Here is a 19432-nt window from a genome sequence, read left to right on the forward strand (position 1 = left end):
AGAATTATATTATGAGTATAAAAAATAGGTACAGAAACTCAAATTACTCACGATTATCAAAAGGAAACATACTAGAGTTACCATACAGCTAGGCGAAACACCAAGTAGGAACAAGCAGCACGTAATTTGCGTTAACTAATTGTGTACGAACAGTATTATCATTTTATCTCGAAGTAAGTTCGGAACCCATCCATCATTAACTGTTTTACCATCCCTATACACAGTCCTAAAATATCAGTCAAATACATCTCTACAAGCCAATATCCTTTCACGAGCTTATCACTCTGCTATCATTAAACTGACTAGTACTTCGATGACAGACCAACGAGACCCTCAGAACTGCAATAATTGTGAAACCAGACAACAGCGACCTGTCCAATAACAAATAAAACACACAATTAGGTACAGCCATTATATCTACGGTAAATTTGGAAATTTGTGGTAAGGATTATGGGACCAAACTACTAAGGTCATCGGTCCCTAAGCTACTACTTAATCTAACTTAAACTAACTTATGCTAAGGACAGCACACGCACCCATGTCCGAGGCACGACTTTAACCTCCGATGGGCGGAGCCGCAAAATCGTGACAAGATGCCACAAAAGTGGTTCAAATGGCTCTAAGCACTATGGGACTTAACATCGGAGGTCACGAGTCCCCTAGAACTCAGAACTACTTAAATCTAACTCACCTAAGGACATCACACACATCCGTGCCTGAGGAAGGATTCGAACCTGAGACCGCAGCGGTCACGCGGATCCAGACTTTAGCGCCTAGAACCTCTCGGTATCATCGGCCAGCCAAGATGCCACAGACAGCACGGCTACCCCGAGCGGCTGTTAATCTATAGTCTTAAACAAAATAACATTTTTTAAAAAAGACGGAATATATTCCATTAAAGAGGCCAGAATTTAATTTTTCAACTAATGAAAGGCAGAAAACATAAAATTCAGGTACGAGGCGTGTTTTTTAAGTAAGTACCGTTTTGAAATTAAAAAAAGGCGTGCTAGGATATCTCAATAATTTTATTTTTACATAAAAGCCAGTACCTTAATCTAATTTTCTACATAATTTCCGTCAATATTGAGGCACTTGTCATAACGTTGTAGCAGTTATGAATACCCTCCTCATAGAAGTCTGCCGCCTGACTTGTTTACCACTGCATCACCATTGTTTTGACTTCGTCATCGTCTTGAAGACGCTGCCCGCCCAAGTGTTTCTTCTAGTGCAAGAACAGACGGTAGTCGCTTGGCGCAAGATCGGGGCTGTACGGAGGATGATCTAGAGTTTCCCATGGAAAAGATGGGGTGAGATCTTTGGTCTGATTCGCCACATGCGGACGGGCATTGTCTTACAGCAAAACGATGCCCTTCAACTTCCATGGACTGTTGCTTTGTTCTGGTGTGACATAGGCCACCCATGCTTCATCGCCCGTAACAGTTTGGCTTAAGAAATCACCGTCGTTGTTGTACCGCTCAAGGGAAGTCAATGAACTGTCTAAACGTTTGGTTTTGTGCACATACGTCAACATTTTCGGTACCCAACGTGCGTATAATTTTCGGTAATTCAAGTGCTCGGTCACAATGCCATACAAAGCACTACGAGAAACATTAGGAAAGTCATCCCGCAAGGAGGAGATTGTAAAGCGTCTGTTTTCTCTCACCTTATTGTCCACTTCCTGCACCACACTTTCATTAACGACGGAAGGACGTCCACTACGTTGTTCATCACGCACATTTGTGCGGCCATCTTTAAATGCTCTCACCCACTTTCTTACCTTTCCATCGTCATGTTTTCTCCGTAAACTGCACAGATCTGAAGATAAATATCGATCGCTTTTAGGCCTTTAAAACTAAGAAATCTTATAACAGGCCCCGTAGTTCACAGTCGGCGGGACTCACGATTATCCGAGGCACCTTAAACAATCAGTGCACAACGTAACCAAGGAAAAATCAGACTATAATGGCGTCAGTGCGTAGATGAAGGTACAGGCTTTCATGTAAAACTAAAATTATTGAAATGTCTTAGCAAGTCTTTTTTTTTTAATTTCAAAACGGTAGCTACTTAAAAAACACGCCTCGTAGTTACATAGCTAGTCAGCATATTTGTGATTTGATGCTTCGCAGGACACTGGTACTGAGACATAAGGAAGTTATACTAAGAACCTTAGTGCCTTTCAGTCGTGCTGCTATAGACATATCAGCTGAACACTGCCCAATAACATTGAGCTCTTCAAAACTAGATAATGAGGTACAGACATGTGTCTATGAGCTATCATCACAAATACAATTTCTTGACGAAGATAACCATAATAGATGTACTGTAGTATGTCTGACGTTTCCCTGGTGAAAGAAACGAAAAGCTATCGTGGAATTGTAACAGAAATAATGTCGGACAAAGACCACTGCAAAAATTTGCTTACTGTGACAGATTTAGCTCAATATTCAGAATCCGACCGGTACTTCGTTGGCTTGAGGCTAGAGATATGTTCTATTACTCGTCTTTGTGGTTACCCTGCGCAGTTGATTCTACAAATTACGCGAACGATTAGATCTGTGAACGATGTCCTGTTTTGTGAAGGGGCTATTCTGATATTCGAGCAATGTTTTCAATGAGGTACTAAGATGAGTACACATAAAAGATGTGTTTATTCCGTACGTCAGGACCAGACATTATTGAGTGAATTTTAAATTTTTTCTACCTTATACTTCAAGTATCGTTCCCATGTAATAATTCACGTTCACAGTTCTGCACAGATTTTCTTTCCGTTATGAAATTCCGTGGAAGATTAAATATAATTACAGCCATCAGGGATTCAGATTTCCGCTGATGGTTTCCACGGATTTATTGTACTACGAAGTCACATTTCTTTAGATCCAGGAAAAGCAACCGACTAGCTACTTCATCACGTAACTTCTTTGTGTATGTACCGTATAATTTACCGCTACTACGACACGACAAATTACTTGGCTCTATGATGAAAGTAGCCCTCGTGCGCATGTGGTACATTCCCTGCCGACAAAAACTGCAATCTTAAATTTCCGTGCCGTGAAGGTTTTCGCTCTTTTCCCACGCTGTTACACCTTGTTGGTTCCCACGCAGCTCTGCGCCGTCTGGCTGCGTCTGGGTAGCCGTGAATTACAGTTTGCATAAAAGGCGGGGGAATGCTTCCTCTCTGGAAACACCTCGCCGTAAGGAAGAGTTGAGGCGATTATCTCGCGAAGTGCCACCTGAAACGAGAGGAAATGTTTGTGCATGGTTATCTGAGCTCCGGAGAAAAGTAAAAATTTGAAGTAGTGGGCGAGCTGGCCTGTGCTGTCTCATCAGGGTCGTTTTGACACAAAAACTCTCTGGGGATGTGGAACAAAACGTAATCCACACCTTTGTTGATGTTTTCCTTTTGACGGTATTTTTTTACAACCTTGTATCCTCTTATTTATATGCCGTTTGGATAGAACATCTTTGGCAACTACGGCCTTATCACATTAATTGAATAATAATCTACAGAATACTGCAGTTCTGTGGAGGATGCATTAAGTAACAACCTTTTGTTTCCACAGCGACTTTATTCAAACAGTTTCAATAATTTCGCGAGGTTTTTTGCGTCGTTACATAATGGCTTCTATTTTCTTGAAGTCTTCCGCCTACGCAACCAAATGAAAGGCAATTGATTTTGTGGTGTACGCTTTTCGTTCCTTTTTATTAGTGAAACATTTTCAGTGATTTATAATAAATGTTTCATATAAGATGTAAATGGTATAAGTGCAGTTACTTTTACATGTATTACTATAATACTTATACACATTTGTGTGAATGTAGTATTTTTCCCTCTGCATCAAACCGTCTTCTCACAAACACGTCATAAACACTTTATGACGTACTCTTTTTGTGCGTGGTCGTAACTGCGCCACTAAGTGGACTACACCTGTCGTTATCGCTCAACAGTTCTGCGTCCACACATACACAATGCAGCAGATGACCTGCTGCCCAGGGGTAAATAAACATTAGTGGCATTCTCCTCCTACATGTACTTGGAGGCACTTCCCAACCTAGAGACATACGATTTGCAATAGCTAAAATTATTACACCGTATACTGTGTATATATATATATATATATATATAGGGTGAGTCACTGACTATTTCTACCTATAATAACTCCAAAAGTATGATAGTAACTGAAAAGTTTCTGGGACAGTTGTTGCATAGGACAACGGGGGCCATAATATGACTTTTTTGTTGTTGCTATGTGGGTTCGTGTCAGAGATATGAAGGTCAACTTTTTTTTTTTTTAGTGGGATGCTACAGTTTGGTACTTCTTATCTGTTAGTTGCCGTGGTTGATGATTATATGGTGTGGTTTTCTGGAGGACAGAATTATAGGCCCCTATTTCATCGAAGAAAATCTTAGGAAGTACACCAGACTCCTGCAAGAAAAATTAGGTTCGTTATTGGAAGAAATACGTTTAGGAATAAGGAACAGAATGTGGTATCAACTCGACAGGTGTCAGGCACATTTCTCGCTTATGGCTAGATATGAGTTGCAGAGACAATTCCCAAATCGTTGGATTGGACGCGAAGGAGATGTGTCGTGGCCGGCTCGTTCGCCAGACTTGACGCCTCTGGATTCTGTCTTTGTTTATAAAGATATTCCAACTACACCTCAAGATATGCGAGTGAGGATTGTCAGAGCATGTGCTTCGATAAGTGCCGAAGTTATAAGGAATAACACTCAATCCATGATAAGAAGATTGCAGCACTGCACTGACACCAGTGGTCATCACGTCGACCACCATCTGTATATAGACGTTCATTCCATCTTTGTGACCTTAGTTGACTTTCAAAGACCGCAATGTTACACTTCATTGGATTCGTCTCGATAGCCACCACCACAAAAGAAGTACCTAACTATAGTATTCTATTTTAAAAAACAAAGTTGACCTTTATATCTCTGAAGCGACTCCATCTACTAACAAAAAACCAACGTCATATTTTGGCCCCAGTTGTCCCATACAACTTTTGTCCCACAAAATTTTCAGCTACAGTCATACTTTCGAAGTTATTCTTGGTGGCAACAGTTGGCTCACTCTGTATGCAGGGTAGTCCATTGATAGTGACTGGGCCAAATATGCGTATTTCATGAGACGAAATACGCATCAAACGAAAAAGCTACAAAGAAAGAAACTCGTCTAGCTTGAAGGGGGAAACCAGATGGCGGTATTGTTGGCCCGCTAGATGGCGCTGCCATAGGTCAAACGGATATCATCTGCAATTTTTTTAATAGGAACCCCCATTTTTATTACATATTCGTGTAGTACGTAAAGAAATATGAAAGTTTTAATTGAATCACTTTTTTCGCTCTGTGATAGATGGTTTTGTAATAGTCACAAACGTGTAAGTACGTGGTATCACGTAACATTCCGCCACTGCGGACCGTATTTGCTTCGTGATACATTACCCAATGTTAAAATGGACCGTTTACCAATTGCGGAAAAGGTCGATATATTGTTGATGTATGGCTATTGTGATCAAAATGCTCAACGGGCGTGCGCTATGTATCCTGGACGACGTCATCCAAGGGTCCGGACCGTTCGCCGGATAGTCACGCTATTTAAGGAAACAGGAAGTGTTCAGCCACACGTGAAACGTCAACCACCAGTTGCAACAGATGATGATGCCCAAGTAGGTGTTTTAGCTGCTGTCGCGACTAATCCGCACATCAGTAGCAGACAAATTGCGCGAGAATCGCGAATCTCAAAAACGAGGGTGTTGGAGATGCTACATCAACAGCGATTGCACCCGTACCATATTTCTATACACCAGGAATTGCATGGCGACTAGTTTCAACGTGGTGTACAGTTCTGCCACTGGGCACAAGAGAAATTACGGGACGATGACAGACTTTTTTGCACGCGTTCTATTTAGTGACGAAGCGTCATTCACCAACAGCGGTAACGTAAACCGTCATAATATGCACTATTGGGCAACGGAAAATCCACGATGGGTGCGACAAGTGGAACAACAGCGACCTTGGCGGGTTAAGGTAGGGCCCCATTCTATCGATGGCAATCTAAATGGTGCAAAGTATGCTGATTTCCTACATAACGTTCTGCCGAATGTTACTACAAGATGTTTCACTGCATGACAGACTGGCGATGCACTTCCAACATGATGGAAGTCTGGCACATAGCTCGCGTGCGGCTGAAGCGGTATTGAATAGCATATTTCATGACAGGTAGATTGGTAGTCGAAGCACGTTCACCGGATCTAGCGTTCCCTGATTTCTTTCTGTGGGGAAATTGAAGGATATTTGCCATCGTGATCCACTGACAACGCCTGACAACATGCGTCAGCGCACTGTCAATGCATGTGCGAACATTACGGAAGGCGAACTTCTCGTTGTTGTCAGGAATGTCGTTACACATATTGCCAAATGCATTGAGGTTGACAGACATCATTTTGAGCATTATTGTAATAATGTGGTATTTACAGGTAATCACGCTGTAACAGCATGCGTTCTCAGAAATGATAAGTTCACGAAGGTACATGTATTACATTGGAACAACCGAAAAAAATGTTCAAACGTACCTACGCCCGGTATTTTAATTTAAAAAAAAACCAACCCGATACCAATTGTTCCTCCCAAAATTGTGAACCATATGTTTGTGACTATTACAGCGCCAACTATAACAAAGCGAAAAGAATGGTCCAACTAAGATATTCATATTTATTTTCGTACTACACTAATATGTAACAAAAAAATGGGAGATATAAATATAGGGTGTAATGGGTGTAACTGCAAATACTACTATAAACAAAGACAAAAGAGAACGACGCACCACGAACGAATTATCCAGATGGGACGGAAATCGGTAGATACGTTGTGTACATGTCCGCGCAAACAAATGATTACAATATCAGAAAAAGTGGATGATTTATTCAAGAGAAAGAGCATCGCTGATCGTTAGTACTCAATTGGAAGTGGGACTCATCTCTGAAGGCAATTCCTCTCCAGTCAATGAGATTCCAATTCAGAGACGTGTCGGGAGTCACCACAGACAGTGGAGGTTTACGAGCCTCAATGACACCCTCCATTTGGCCCGACAACCAGGAGCTATGTTCTGGGATGCCGTTCCATTTCATAATGGGATCGCATCGGTTGGCTTCGGTGGCGCATGAGCCGATTTGACGGACGTGGCATCACATCTCTCAGGACGACATTCAGCAATTGCATCAGTAACTGCCAAGTAAAAAAACCACTTGCATGAGGGCCAGGTGTGGACCAACATATTTTTGACTTGCTCGATTTATGAAGCTCTTTCTCTTGAATAAATTCGATTTTCTTGAAACTGTCATCATTTGTTTGTTTGTGCATGTACATAACATTTACCGATATCTGTCCCATTCTGACAATTCCATCTTGGCGCCAATTTTCCTTTTTGTTTTTGTTTTATTTTACAGTGAATATGCATATTAAGGGTCAGGTTAAACCGCCAGGCAAGTAACTTTTTAAAATTAATTTTTTGCTACAGCTCGATCCAGACTAATCATATACAACTGTTGAGAAGCTAAGAGGTGGGAAAACTAAGCGAGGCCTGAGACATTAGCGTTCAAAGTTTTCTGTAAGGGAAAGAACAAGGCAAGTAAATTTTTCACAGGAAAGAAGTAAGGAACTCAATGGTGAGCAAACAGAATTCCTATGCAGTGTCCTCCCCACTCCAGTGAACTGCAGGCAAGGAAGTAACAAACATAAACGAAGCAAAGAATTTATCCCTACAAAATATATTAAACAATGACAAACTACAACAAATATATCAAACAATTAAACAGCGATTATCAATGTATTCGTTCAATGACCATTTTCCTGCAACATGCGAATCCTTTTTTATGTTTATTCTCACGGTATTGTAGAAAAGGGAGCAACTGTAGTGACGTCATTCCCTCTTCACATCATTACTCATGCGTTGAATTAGGACAATGAAGAGCTGTAGACAAGATGTCCTAAGAGGAATGGTCAGTATTGAAGAATGTTACTGGAATAATGAGTCGAAGCAAAAGAAAACATGGGCTCTAAAATCTATTTTACTGCAATCTCTTTGCTTTTTGCTTTCCATATTTTGAGAGAAAGTTATAAAGACCAAAACAAGAAAGAATTATATAATTAACACGGGCTCTAAAAAGCATATCTTAAGAAATATGACCAAATGTTCAGTAGATGTGATTTGTTTCACAGTAGCGGAAATGCGCAGGTGCTCATAGCTCTTAAGGATTGCACTTTAGAGCCCATGTTTTTTAGGCTTTTTGTCTTGACAGATCTTTCCTGTCATATCCCAGAACAATGACCATGGCTCTTGAACATGCTGTATATTTTCTGATTCAGCTAAAGGTCAAAATAAGAGCTTCACTGTTACCCTTCACTTATTATATAACTCTCAACCAAGTTAGAGGCCTGTAGAAGATTAAAATTACGTTCCCTGTGTATAGCCATGGAAACCCTCGAAGATTTCATGGAAATTATATATGCATCCAGAAGTAAGCCATCTCCTTTAACCTTCGTCAGTGCTGCTCAAGAAGTGGAAGACACTGTTCGAAAAAAAAATGAGTTGCAAAATACCCTTTCAAAGCCCAATCTCTCGATAATATATTATCCAAATCTAGCCCCTGCCGTATGCTAAAATATCAAACTGTTTATCACTGAGGAGTGCAAAATGGCACCATCAGGGCACCATGACAATGTCTGCCAATGGGTGGGCTGTTTGAACTGCTCATTTCTACTTACAATGGTACGCTCAATCATAAAATTTCTTTGATGTCTAGAGCACAATAGGTTTGTAGCTATCTTCTGTTCGCTGCAAGCTAGCTGGAGCAGTTCCGTTATTTATTCATCTCCTTCCGCTATCCAAGCTACAATATAAAGATTTGCAAAGTCTGATTAAGTTCTTCCGTCCTGGTGCTGCTAAATATGCGTATTGTACAGATAGTCGATCATACAGAACGTAAGAGTGTCTGACGTTAAATCATAGAACAAGAAAGTAGGTCAACTACTGAGCAGATGGCTGGGTATACGGGATATTCGGGGTACTTGGGAAGTTGTCAGGTGTAGGCCAGTCTAGGAAGTCGAGTAAAGTAAAGCAAGTGGGCAACAGGAGAGGAGGAGGTTCACGTTAAGACCTGTTGATGGTCAGCAATGGCCAAGAAAGGCGTCTGTCCTACTTGAAGCCTGGAACATAAGAGACAGAAGCAACTACGTTCTGTTCTGCAGAACCCTACAGAGTTCACATATATGAGGTGCTTCCCGCGCAAGCTATTGCCTAAGCCGAGGGCATGAATTAGCTAGCAGCTTCAACAGAAAGTTTAAGGCGTCTCTTGTCAGCAGCTTTAATCAAATAGAACTGCCTGAGTCCTGAAAGGCAGGCAACTTATGTCACCTTGACACAACCGAAGCTACTCTGAGAGGAAACTTGTAAAGCTTTGACTGGGGTCCTTGAAATATTTTTTTAAACAATTACCTAAATATTCCTTGACTGTCTGCCACCTTGTACCTTCCTTTCCCCTTTCAGACGAGTAGAGACTCACACTGCTTAAAACAGGATGTTGTCCACTCTCCAAAAAGACAGTTTACCCAAGTAGGGACCATAAAATTATGTGAGGAATGTGTTACAAAACTTTGTATACAGTGTGTTTACAATGAAATCCAAGATGTATCCACTTTCACAGCCGCACAACACAAATGTTTTCATTCCAAATCTACTGCGTTTCGAAGAAATGAAATGTTTAAAGGATAAGCGACCTTTGAACAATAACAGGCTTTCTTCTACATAGAGCTTTTTATATGGATTAAACACACTACGTAACGAAATACAAACTGTATCAATTATTTTTCTAATTTTAAACAAACTGTCATCTCCTCGGTAGGTTGAGTTGTCACTAAATTGCAGCATTCTCAAAAGAAACATAAAAGGGTCACGGGACATAACTTCGCCGACAACTGAAGTTCGCAGAAGAACATCTCTGAGCCAAGATTCCCTTATTCGCAACTTTTCATCACAGGCCATGAGAAGCCAAATAGCAATGAAGCAACACGATTTCTCAAAACCAGTAACTTTCCAGGTGGACAATCGAGAATGAATTGATTCCGACGTATTTGCCATTGTGGAAGTGTAAAATTGGTTCGTTTCAAGTTCTGTAAATGCAATCAGGTTTTCTCATTGAAATAGCGTAAAAAGGATACAACGCTAGTTGGTAATTATGTCCTGAAGAAGAGCCATCAGTTATATGTAGTGATGAACTGAAATCACGGTTTTGCCAATCAAATTTGTACTAAGACGTGACCTTTCACAGATTGGTTCGTCTTCACTTTCAGAAACTGAAGAAGAACTATATTGGTGCGCTCTACTAGGTTAAATGCGTGAATGCCTATTTCTGCGAGAGTCTTCTGAAGAATCATCATCACTACAGTCATTGAAGATGCCCCACTCACTGTGACTGTCACTCCGTGAGAGTATCTCTTCGTCAGTGCGACCACACCGACGCGCCATTTGATTGTTGAACTCTAACGTGATAGCACTCTAAAAATGCTGGTGAATAGGCAGAGAGCTAAACAACACCACAGAAGCAGAATGCAGATGATCACACGAACCACCACTGCAGCGGCCAACGACGTCAGCAGCCCCCACGGAGAGTTGGGGCGCGGCGAAATTCCACGTCGGCAGCTCTCTAAGGGCTATGGAGATGGAACCTGAATAAGCTAAGACCCCAAGTCTTGAAGCGATCACTAGGCAGCGACTACCTGAAACAGAGGAAGAAATCTGCTGAACCGTGGTATTTACTTTCAAAATCTCTTCTTAGAGAATTTACTTTATTTACTAACGATTCATCAAGAACATTAACACACTATGTGAGCGTGGAAGTAGTTACCAAGAAATAACTGATGGAAACAAATTGAATTTCAACCAATGGAAATTGTATTCATAAAAGCCTTCTCAAAAACAGATTTAAAATTTGTAAGGAGTAAAGCACCCTCTAAATATTCAAGTTACAATTATTCCGAGGCAGGATAAAAATTTTTTTGTTACAGTAGGAGCCTTCGGGCTGAGAAGCTTCCGCCCCCTTTCAACACGGCCGTAGTCACGACTGCTCACAACGACCTCTGGAAAACTACACTGGTGCAAATCTGCAACCCACCAGATTACCTGAAACTAAGATTTTTAACAACTCACACAAACATTAACTATGCACCCCGTAAGAGGGATGGAAAATGGTACAAAACACTGACATTAAAAATTATTTGCCACCAAAAGTGCAACTTGTTTTTAAAGAACTCTTACGGTGGAAGGGTGGCAACGTCATAACTAAAAAGATCATTTAAATAAAATCCATGAAACGCAGTTTTACATAAAATGTACCAACATACTCTACATTACACATATACCACTTCGCAAGATGATAGGCAAGATAAAAACATATTTCAGGAATTCGACCTTTCCCTTAATTCTATAAATTCGCTAATACCGAATCCGACAAACATGACAGAGGCAGCTAGTAACGTATGACAGACCGACAGACAGACAGACCGACACTAACTGCCTAACAAATGCGGACGAGAGACAAACAAGCAAGCTGGGGACGAGAGACTGACCAACAACATAAGTAGAATTTAACAAGTAACTGAAACAACGCATCACTTATAACTCAGGTTCTAATAAGTGCGATTTCTGGCGAAGACCTGGCGCAGCACCCCGAAAACGCTCTCCCGAACCGTCCGCTGCCAGCCGCTTTAACGGACGCAGGAAGGCGCGCCGATCTCCCTTCTCACGACGTCGCAGCTCGCACCGGCCAGACTGATGTCGTGGGTTGACTCCTGTTGCTCTCGTGTCGGCCGCGAAGCCACTAACCCTCGCTATACGTCGCGGCCACTGGACACGTAGCGACCTCACATGCGCCGACGCTCCAGGCGGACAAGTCATCTTCTGGCCCAGTGTGCGACCGACCAACGAACAATCCAACCGCCAATGACCGTTGCCCGAGCAACTCGAGCAGACTGGCGGCCTAACGCGCAGACTCAGATGCAGGAACTCAGCCCCAACCGGGCGACCACTAGCTGAGTTCTGTTACTGGCGGAGTGGCAAGACTCTCATTTTCTGGCTTTAAGGTTTGATCCAAACGACAGACATACTAGCACTCCGACGAGAGAAAGTCACTAACTGCCGCGCAAATGTAAACGAGAGCCAGACCAGCAATTTCTGACGCGAGACTGACCTAGCCTCACTCCGACTGACCGACCTACTAGACTCGCCGAGACAGACAGACGGCCCCTGGCGAGCTTATAGGGCCCCTTAAATGCACGTGAGCAGGCAATCTTTTCCCTTTTCCACCAGAGGGAGACACCAAAGCTGCGATTGCCACATCGGCGCCACCGCCAGAAACGGAGGGCGACTGCTTCACACTACGCGCTGCGGCGCGCTCTTCAAAACAGCAAATTTTACCACGGCTCATCCGCTTTAAGACATATGGGTACCTTTGAGAGAAGAAGTAATGAAGGCAGCAGAGGATTTAAACGGAAAAAAGGTTCAGTAGAAATTCTTCGATAGTACACGAAATATTGAATTTAATCGCCAACATGGGAAAATACAAAAAACGCACCAAATGGAGTAGACCATAGGTGTGGTGTCGATAGTTCCGATGCCACAGAGTATGTGCACGCTCGTAGATTGTCTCTACGAGAGCGGACGAACTACGCCGACCACAGCGCCCTCTGGCCGACGCTGTGCAGCTCAACGAGCGCCGTTCGCTTTCTGCTCAGTTGATCAATAGCAGACGACCAAGCAACTTAGCTTCTCTTTCATAGTTGGCTAGCCATTACAAACTTTGCCTTTGTTACTCAAAAGTTGCGTATATGTCATTTACTAATATTCCCTATTAAATGTGCTTTTACTTTACATGCAGTACCGAAGTGCTTTACCTCACCTGCTCCTACTCGCTTCTTTCATTCGGCTTAGTTTGCAGATCACAGGAGCAGACCTAGGCGCCGCCTTCCAGGCGGGGTACAAAAATAGGGAATACAGATGTCTAAAAAGCGACACTGACTGAATGTCTAAAATCGCTATTCAAGAATGTCCAGGAGGAAACTTCAAGACTGTTTCAACAGCCTTTAATCTGCCTATCAGCCATTCTTGTTTTGCGATTCTGCACTTCGAACAAAAAGATGATGCATATACGAAAAGGGTAAAAAAGCTTTCAAGCAAAGAGAAGCAATTATATAAATATCGAAATCTCAGATAGTGAGTCAGAACTAAACAAAGAAGAGAATGCTGGAAGTTGGAAGGAACATGTAGAGGTGAAGGGGCAGGAGCTATTCAAACCAACATGAGCATAATGTTAGATTACTGTGAAATGAATGAGCAGGCGAGGCAGTAATGATCCTACCATTTACTTTAGTAGACATAATCGAGAAAGACAAAATTGTGTTCCTAGCATTTTTAGATTGAGAGAAAACTAATGACATTCTTAATTGAAATACGCTGTCTGAAGCTCTGGAGATATCAGTGATGAATCACAACGACACAAGATCATCTACAACTTGTACAAAAACCAAACTGTAGCTGTAAGACTCTTAGTACTTAAAAAGGGAGCAGTAGCTGAGAAGGGAGAAGTATTGATGCTATAAAATGCAGACTGGACATAGCAACAAAAGCGTTTCTGGAAAAGAAAATTTGTTGACATTTAATGTAAATTTAAATGTTGGGAAGTATTTTATGAAGGTACTTGAGTGCGGTGTAACCTCGTATGTAAGTGAAACGTGCACAAGAAACAGTTCTGTCAAAAACACAATGACACTTTCGTAATGTGGTGTTAAGGAAGAATGCTCAACATGAGATACAGAGATCATATAAATAATGAAGAGGTACTGAATTATGCTGGGGAGAAGGAGGGAACTATGACAAGTTGTCTAAAGGAAGGGATGGTTGAATGCACATATTCCTGACGATCAAGAAATTGTCAGTTTGGTAACGGAGTCAGAGTTCTAGAGTGACACCAAGGATTAACGGCGGTAAGCAGATTCGAGTGAATGTAGGATGCAGTAGTTATGTAGAGATGAAGAGGCTTGCATGGATAGACTTGTGTGAAACTCTGTGTCGAAACAGTCTTCAAACTGAAAACCACAAGAAACATGTACTGAGACGAATTTTATTTCTTGTTAATGCAACTCAGAAGGAAACAGCAATTATTTCGAAAATATTTGTTCACTATAGCCTCTAGTACATGTCACGTGTGATGTATGTGTGTATACACCTCTATTACTCAGTACAAACAGCCTTACTTTTAGAAAAATGTTACTCGAATGCAGTTTTCTTATGGCGACTGTCAGCAAACGTTAAGGATGAATTTCTGTTTTGGACACTCTGCAATTTGTGGTATTTCCCGTAAAACATATATACATTCATGTACCAATGTGTATTATACATAACTTTCGAATACACTGGCAGTTCTAAAATGATAAAGAAGTCATCAAGGCAAATATTACGTAATGCGTTCTGCATACACATCCATACGTGTTTTGTGAAGAGAAGGTTTATTCACGGATTTCAAATAAAATATGACCATTCTCAGGCCTGTTAAAGGCTGCATTAACGTCGTGTGACATTACTTTTAATTACAGTTTGTGTCGAGAAACAGATTAATTGAAAAATACGGCATTTTGGCAACCAAATATCGAACCAACCATTGTATCACAACAGCTGAAGTGGTGACTGTATTATGACTGGTCCTTCATAACTACATGCAAAACTGGCCTAAGTGAGAGAGCTCATTAGTATGACATACTGTCTGTCCTCCACAGCTTGCGAATACTCAAGATGATGCACAGCATATTACACTTGGTACTTACGCGAAAGCATTTGGCACAAAGGTGCTATCAGGGATGTACAAGCTTTCGTTAAAAGAAGCTTACTTATGACAGGCTGTATATCCTGCCTCTAAAGACAATTTTAGCGACACTGGAAAGTACAACTGGTAAGCTAGTGTTATTACAGGTCGTTATAAGGTATTCTAAACGTTCCAAATAAAATGACTGAAGGCAAAACGAAATTATTACTGTAATAAGAAGTTTGTAGGCGCAGCTACCATCCACATAAAACACAGAAATATACGTTTTGCAAATAACAACTGTTTCTTTCTTGCTGCAATGTACTTCATACGTTCCAGAAATTTTCGCCTTTTACCTTAATTCCTCTTCAAAGGAATCTATAATGATACACTTTTGTTTTGATATCCGATATTTGTATATTATTAAACATTTCACGTCTCATGTTTTACATAAATAAGTGAATACTTTTAGTTATTCCAGTTTATGTTGGCGTCTGCGTTTCCTCTTATCTGGTCACATGCTGAAGGTCGCACTAAAAATTAAAGTTCGAAACACATGCACGTTTCGTCCGCAGCTCGTGGTCGTGCGGTAGCGTTCTCGCTTCCCGCGCCCGGGTTCCCGGGTTCGATTCCCTGCGGGGTCAGGGATTTCCTCTGCCTCGTTATGACTGGGTGTTGTGTGATGTCCTTAGGTTAGTTAGGTTTAAGTAGTTCTAAGTTCTAGGGGACCGATGACCATAGCTGATAAGTCCCATAGTGCTCAAAGCCGACACATGCACATTTCCACATTCGAACTTTTTCTTCATGATTTTCATGTTCATTGCGCTAATTGCTGAGGAACACCATCATTTTCTTGTAACCAGGTGTATATATTTTACCGAAAACTGTGGTCTAAAGTCGTAACTACTCTGTGTTCACTTTATGTCTCTTCCTATTTAGTTTTTTTTTTTTTGGTAAGTGTTGTCGATCGAACGAAATAATGCTGAAAACTGATATCTGGTCATTTCTGTTCTCTTTATGTGTGTGTGTGTGTGTGTGTGTGTGTGTGTGTGTGTGTTGGTGTGCATGTGTAAGCGCGCGCGGGCGGTTTATCAGTTCTAGAAAGTTGAATTTGATAACTGCCAGACAGTGGTTGAAAGCTGTGCTAAAATATTTTGTGGGGAGGTTCTTGCAAGAATTCGGAGGAAGTGGCTGGATGGTATCATTGCGCGGGACTCGAGCGCGGACCCCGCGCGGCCCGAACGCCGACATGTCACTCAATAACGTCTCGAGAACGGTGACAGCTATCGTTTTGCTGTCAACTTTAAAAACAATTTTGGTATGTCGGCTATGTTTCTTACGGCATAATGTATTTCCTAATATGAACCACCCGCAAAACACTTTGATTTTACCTCAGCTCACCAAAAGGCAATTTCGTGTAGTGTTCTACTTAAAGAGACAAGCGGGTAGCCACGACGAATAACGAAAAGAAATTCAGTTCATTGCCGAATGAAGGCATGGGACTGTAAAATATGAAAGCATCAATTTTTTTCACCAAATACTTCCCTTGCAAACGGATGATAAGTACTACTGCTCATTAAAATTGCTACACCAAGAGGAAATGCTGATGATAAACGGGCATTCGTTGGACAAATATATTATACTACAACTGACATGTGATTACATTTTGACGCAATCTGGGTGCATAGATCCTGAGAAATCAGTACCCAGAATAACCAGCTCTGGCCGTAATAACGGCCTTGATACGCCTGGGCATCGAGTCAAACAGAGCTTGGATGGCGTGTACAGGTACACCAGCCCATGCAGCTTCAACACCATACCACAGTTCATCAAGAGTAGTGACTGGCGTTCTGTGTCGAGCCAGTTGCTCGACCACCATTGACCAAACGTTTTCAGTTGGTGAGAGATCTGGAGAATGTGCTGGCTAGGGCAGCAGTCGAACATTTTGTGTATCCAGAAAGGCCTGTACAGGACCTCCAATATGCGGTCGCGCATTATCCTGCTGAAATGTAGGTATCCGCAGGGATCGAATGAAGGCTAGAGCCACTGGTCGTAACACATCTGAAGTGTAACGTCCACTGTTCAAAGTGCCGTCAGTGCGAACAAGAGATGACCGAGACGTGTAACCAATAGCACCCCATACGATCACGCCGGGTGATACGCCAGTATGGCGATGACGAATACACGCTTCCAATGTGCGTTCACAGCGATGTCGCCAAACACGGATGCGACCATCATGATGCTGTAAACAGAACCTGGATTCATCCGAAAAAATGACGTTTCGACATTCCTGCACCCAGGTTCGTCGTAGAGGACACCATCGCAGGCGCTGCTATCTGTGATTAAGCGTCAAGGGTAAGCGCAGCCATGGTCTCCGAGCTGATAGCGAATGCTGCTGCAAACGTCGTCGAACTGTTCGTGTAGATGGTTGTTGTCTTGCAAACGTCCCCATCTGTTGATTCAGGGATGGAGACGTGGCTGCACGATCCGTTACAGCCATGCGGATAAGATGCCTCTCATCTCGACTGCTAGTGATACGAGGCCGTTGGGATCCAGCACGGCGTTCCGTATTACCCTCCTGAACCCACCGATTCCATATTCTGCTAACACTCATTGGATCTCGACCAACGCGAGCAGCAATGTCGCGATACGATAAACCACAAACGCGATAGGCTATAATCCGACCTTTATCAAAGTCGGAAACGTGATGGTACGCATTTCTCCTCCTTACATGAGGCATCACAACAACGTTTCACCAGGCACCGCCGGTCAACTGCTGTTTGTGTATGAGAAATCGGTTGGAAGCTTTCCTCATGTCAGCACGTTGTAGGTGTCGCCAACCTTGTGTGAATGCTCTGAAAAGCTAATCATTTGCTTATCACAGCAACTTCTTCCTGTCGGTTAAATTTCGCGTCTGTAGCACGTCATCTTCGTGTTGTAGCAATTTTAATGGCCAGTAGTGTATATTATAGCTGTCGCCGCGTCCGCGCCAGCGCAGCATTCTGAAGCAGCAGCGTCTGGATGTGGGCAAACCGCGCCGCTGAGTGCATTTCCATGGTAACCGCGGCACTGACGCGACGCTTTGCCGCGTGGCAGCCCTGTCAGGAAGCAGGCCTTAAGGGAAATCCGGAAGTGGCGTGGCGGCAAGGCAGAGTGGTCTGCTTCATTCCATTCAGCGGAAGCGCGCAAATTATACGCATTGTGGAAGTAGACGACCTTGCGACAGGTGCGGCGCAGCTGTATCGACTTTCAACTGCGACCGGCGCGGCGCAAGGGGGCGCGCAGCGCGCAGTTGTTTCCTCACTGTCGCTTCTCGCTGCCAACGGTGCTTCAGATTCGCGACGGCGTTGCTTGGCCAGCAGCAGGCTGGACTTCTGCCTAAGCCCTGACAGCGGCTGGCCGCAGCACAGCTGACGCGCTGTGGCGTCGGGAGCAGAGATGGCGGTTATCGCTAAAGCGTCGGCTTTTCGGCTATAACGTTTTTTTCCCAGTCCAGTTTAACCTGAGTGTTAAAACCGCTCAGAATAACCGGTCTCTAACATAACCAATTTTGGCTATTTTATTGCTATTATTTCTTCTAATAAGCGTAGAAATGGAACCAAGATAGAATATTTTTTGGCTCACACAGTTTCTAGATACATACAATAAACGTATTAGATTAAATAGGCAAATAACAGAGCACTTAGTGAGATCACCGTTTGCCGCTTTCCTCGAAAATTGCTAGCTCGTTGAATACTACAAAAAAGCACTAGTATTCTCCATCTGATTATAATTTTTTAAGACTCTACTCAAAAATCACGTTGCAATCAGGTATCATACAACTGTTTGAGCGCTACGAAAAGTCAGTGCTAAAAGGTGAAAGCTGAGATCGAACAACTCTGTTTTCCGTGTTAATTTGGCCGTTCTCAAGGGCTCCAAGCAGGTAAAGACATGTTATGTAGACTTAGGAAGCAGATCAGTAACTTTGTGTTTTTAGTGTATACTACGATGGTCACTCCTAAAGAACTGCACACTATTTTTGTAAAAATACAGTATCCATTCTGCATGTGTGAAATTTTTACAGTGTGTAGATGCATCCTTCCCGCTTGTTTTCAAACATATTTCAACCTGTTCCCGTGAGTGGCGCCGTGACAGCATGTCTTCAAGGTGGCTGCTACACTTGACGTTCGTCAGAAGCAACGTGCTGTCATAGAATTCCTGTGCTGTGAAAACGAGACAGTGGGAAACATCCACAACAGGTTGAAACAGGTGTATGGAGATGCTGCTGTCGATCGCAGTACAGCTAGTCGGTGGGCAAGCAGGTTACGTGATGAAAGCGGGCACGGTAATATTGAGGATTGTCCTCGCAGTGGCAGGCCTCGTACTGCACACACTCCAGACAATGTGCAAAGAGTTAACGACGCATAACAGTGAACGAATCGTCACGCTACGTTGGAATAGGGGAAGGAAGTGTCTGCAGAATACTGAAAGTGTTAGCGTTAAAAATGGTTTGTGTCAGGTGGATTCCCAGGATGTTGGCAGTGGCTCACAAAGAAACAAGGAAAACGGTATGCAGCGAACTATTGGAACA

This window comes from Schistocerca serialis, chromosome 5, assembly GCF_023864345.2.
Source record: "Schistocerca serialis cubense isolate TAMUIC-IGC-003099 chromosome 5, iqSchSeri2.2, whole genome shotgun sequence".
NCBI classification, from domain to species: Eukaryota; Metazoa; Arthropoda; class Insecta; order Orthoptera; family Acrididae; genus Schistocerca; species Schistocerca serialis.